This window comes from Sphaeramia orbicularis, chromosome 15, assembly GCF_902148855.1.
Source record: "Sphaeramia orbicularis chromosome 15, fSphaOr1.1, whole genome shotgun sequence".
In the NCBI taxonomy this organism is placed as follows: Eukaryota; Metazoa; Chordata; class Actinopteri; order Kurtiformes; family Apogonidae; genus Sphaeramia; species Sphaeramia orbicularis.
The window spans coordinates 324,243-329,017 of NC_043971.1; positions in this window are offsets into that span (position 1 = coordinate 324,243).

Genomic DNA, 4,775 nt, shown 5'->3' on the forward strand with positions numbered 1-4,775 from the left:
ATTAAAGTCTTTCAACATGTCCAGTCCTCTTCTGTGCAGCTTCTACCAGACTGTGGGGGCTGGTGCCCTGTTTTTGGTGTGGTGTGTTGGGGGGGGGCGGGGGGGGGGGGGGGGGGCTCGCATTTCAGACACAAACAGACTGAACAAACTGATGAAGACAGCGAGCTCCATCATCAGGACTGGACTGGACCCAGTTCAGCAGGTGGACTGGACCCAGTTCAGCAGGTGGACTGGACCCAGTTCAGCAGGTGGCTGGGGTGAGAATGCTCAGGAAACTGGACTCTATTTTGAAGAACACATCTCACCCACTTCACCGTCTGGAGGTGTTCAGAGAGAGCACCTTCAGCCACAGACTGATCCCTCCTCGGTCCAGGACTGAACGCAGTAGGAGCTCCTTCCTGCCGGCTGCCATTAGACTGTACAACACCACTGTGCCAGAAATTATTGTATGCTGTGCATACTATAGGTGTTTTATAGGTGTTTGGTTGTATTGTATTATTTACATTTACTTTATTGTACATTATATATATATATATATATACAGGGTGGGGAAGCAAAATGTACAATGAACATTTAGTTGTTTTTTCTCAGCAGACACTACGTCAGTTGTTTTGAACCCAAACATATACTGATGTCATAATCATACCTAACACTATTATCCATACCTTTTCACAAACTTTTGCCCATATGAGTAATCAGGAAAGCAAACGTCAAAGAGTGTGTGATTTGCTGAATGCACTCGTCACACCAAAGGAGATTTCAAAAACAGTTGGAGTGTCCATAAAGACTGTTTATAATGGAAAGAAGAGAATGACTATGAGCAAAACTATTACCAGAAAGTCTGGAAGATACTATTAAAGAAGAATGGGAGAAGTTGTCACCTGAATATTTGAGGAACACTTGTGCAAGTTTCAGGAAGCGTGTGAAGGCAGTTATTGAGAAAGAAGGAGGACACATAGAATAAAACATTTTCTATTATGGACATTTTCTTGTGGCAAATAAATTCTCATGACTTTCATAAACTAATTGGTCATACACTGTCTTTCAATCCCTGCCTCAAAATATTGAGGCACACATACATAATATACATATATACATATACATAAATGTGTGTGTGTGTATATATATATACACACACACATACATACATATATGTGTGTGTGTGTGTGTTTATATCTTTTATTCTGTTTTTAAACACTTCTTTGTGCCATTGTTGGTTGTATGTGGGTGTTTTTTGTGATGGGTCAGTGTTTTTCCTTGTACTATTTGTACTGCTGCTGTTGTAACAAACAATTTCCTGCAAAGGATCAATAAAGTATCTATCTATCTATCTATCTATCTATCTATCTATCTATCTATCTGAAGTAAGTAAAGTAAGTAAATTTTATTTATAGAGCACTTTTCACAGACAGAGTCACAAAGTGCTTTATCAGTTCAAATCAGAATCAAATTAAGTTTACAGACCCAACAGAATCCTTCAGGAGCAAACACTAGTGATGGTGACAGTGGAAGGAAAAACTTCCCTTTAACAGCAGAAACCTGGAGCAGACCCAGACTCCTGAAGGATGGACGTCTGCCTGGACCAGGTGGGGTTAAAGAGAGAGAGAGAGAGTAAAGGAGGAGAAAAGAGAGAGCGATAGAGATATAGAGAGACGGGGGGGGGGGGGGGGGACACATGGAGTACGTTATGATGAATACATAGAGTGTATCAGTCTGTGGTGGTCCTGGGTCAGGTGGGAGACTAAAAAGCCTTTTTGAACAGGAGGGTTTGGAGGTGTTTCTTAAAGCTCTGTACAGAGTCCATGGACCGTAGGTGTAGAGGCAGGTCATTCCATAGACGTGGTCCACAGCTTTAAAGACCTGTCACCGCGTGTGCTAAAACAGGTGCGTGGAACCATCAGCAGGTGTGTGGAACCATCAGCAGGGTGTGTGGAACCATCAGCAGGTGGTGGAACCATCAGCAGGTGTGTGGAACCATCAGCAGGTGCTGTCCTGAAGACCTCAAGCTACGAGTCGAGCTGTAGGGCTGGATCAGGGAAGCAATGTATGCAGGGGCCTGGCCATGTAGGGCCCGGAAAGTTAGCACAAGAATTTTGAAATGAAGACGATATAGAACAGGAGCCAGTGGAGAGATTTAAGAATGGGAGTGATGTGGGTTCTCCTGTTTGTGCGGGTCAGGAGCCTCAGCAGAGTTCTGGACAAACTGTAGACGGGCCAGCTCCTTCTGTTTAAAGCATGTAAACAGGCTGTTGCAGTAGTCTGAGCCAGAAGACACAAAAGCGTGAACGATCATCTCGAGCTCATTTATGGACACCATAAATCTGAGTTTGGAGATGTTGCGTAGGTGGAAGAAACAGTTTTTGACTAGGTGTTTGGAGTAGAATTCTAAAGACATGTCCTGGTCAAAGATGACACCCAGATTCCTCAGTTTGTCTTTACCGAGGAACTCAGGTCTCCAAGGTGATGTTTGATCCCTGGGATTGCACTGTCCGGGGCAATGATGAGGGTCTGTTTTGCTGGAGTTCAGCTGGAGGCTGTTATCATTTAGCCACTGCTTCAGCTCTGACAAGCAGATGATTAAGGAACTCAGTTTGTGGGGCTCAGAGGAGTTAAAGGAGCAGTACATCTGGATGTCATCTGTGAATAGATGATAGGAGACATCACTGTACTGTCGGATAATGTGGCCAAGTGGGAGGACATAGAGTAAGAATAGCACTGGTCCCAGGACAGAGCCTTGGGGCACACCACACAGTAGATCCGCTGAGTCAGATTGGAAGTTGTTTATTGACACAGTGAAGCTTCTGCCGGTCAGGTAAGAGGAGAACCAGTCTAGCACAGGACCTGACATCCCTACCAGGTCCCTCAGTCTCTCAATCATTATGGTATGGTCCACTGTGTCAAAGGCCGAGGAGAGATCTAGCAGGACCAAGACCGTGGATTTCCCGGAGTCAGCCGCCATCAGGATGTCACTAGACACTTTAATAGTGCGGTTTGTTGAGTGGCGTTGTCTAAACCCAGACTGAAAAGTGTCATAGATCTGGTGTGTCTCCAGAAAAGCTGTCAGTTGTTTAGACACTGCCTTCTCAAGGATTTTGGCCAATAGGGGGAGCTTTGAAATGGGCCTGTAGCTTTTGAAGTCTGTGGGGTCCAGTGTGGTTTCTTTAGTTTAGGTTCTATGATGGCCTGTTTGAAGGACTGGGAAACAAACCAGTTGAGAGCGACAGGTTAAAAAACTTTGTGACCCATGGTCCAATAGTGTCAAAGACACCGACAAGGAGCTTATGGGGAGGAGGGTCTGCAGTTGGAGGAGGGTTTCGTTTTGGATAAAAGTGCTGAGATGTCTCCAGTGTCACAGGATCGAAAGAGGACCAGGTTTGCAGAGGGGGATCAGCTAGGGTCAGACGGCCAGAGGGTGGTGGGATATTGTGTTTAATATCCCTGATCTTGTCTGTGAAGAAGTTTAGGAAGTCATGCTGTCAGCTTTACAGAGCACAGGGGGGGGGGGGGGGGGGGCAGCAGGGGACACAATGGACTGGACTGTGTCACAGATTACTTTGGGGTTTTCTTGTTTGTGGCTATAAGTTTGTGGAAGTAGCTGGATCTTGCCTCCTTAATCATTTTATTTAAGGAGGTTATGAGATCTTTAAGATGTAACCTGTGTACTTCCAACTGGGTTGATTTCCAAAGACGCTCAGTTTTGCGACAAGTTCTCCTGAAGTTTAAAATGTTTTCATTTATCCAGGGACAAGACCACTTACCAGTGACATTAGTTTTCACGGGAGCCACCTGGTCCAGAATAGAGCTGCAGTGTGTGGAGAAGCACTGGATAAACTCATCAACATCGGGACACTCATTAAGAAGACTAGGGTTAAACAGGGCACGGGAACCTGGGCTGTGGACTCTGTGATAATCCTCCTCTTGGCCCTTCTAGGTGCAGGCTTGGGCTCCAGAGGCACACATAAGTCAAAAAAACACACCACAATGATCACTCAGGTGGACATCCTCAACACACACATTTGTGACGTGTAAGCCCAATGAGAAAACCAGGTCCAGGGTGTGGCCTTTCCTGTGGGTGGGGCCAGATACATGTTGTTTGAGGTTAAAAGTGTCAGTCATGGCTAAAAGTTCCATTGCTGGGCTGGATGATTGTCGATGTGCAGATTGAAATCCCAAGAATTAAAACCTTCTCCAGTTTTATTATTGATGTAAGGAAATCACTGAAATCGCTTAAGAAGGCACCAGCAGGGCCAGGGGGACGGAGATTAAGAAACAGTAAAACACACTGGACGAGCCAATCTGATCATTTGTGACTCAAATGAGGGAAAGTCATCGGTGCTCATCCCTCTGCATATGTATTTGTCTTGGTGCACTACAGCAAGGCCACCGCCCCGGCGACAGGGGCGGGGCTGACCAACAGCAGAGCAGCCAGGAGGGCACAGTTCATTTAAATGAATGAACTCCCCATCCCTCTGCCACGTCTCCGTCAGGAATAATGCATCCAAGTTCCTGTTGGTAAAAAGCTCATTTAGGGAGAAGGATTTATTGGCAATGGAACGTGCATTTAGTAATCCAAACCGGCTAGGTGGTGGTGACATCATGGTGTTGGTGTCCGCTGTGTGTAATGGGATTTGTCTGAACCACCTACGGTGCCTTTTAGCAGAGTGGAACCCCATACGAGACCTGGATATGACAGGAATGGGGAAGAGCAAGGCGAGGGTAGGCTGCTGGAGATGGGGAAGGAGAAGAGGAATTCACGAGGTGGTTAGTTGACAGGT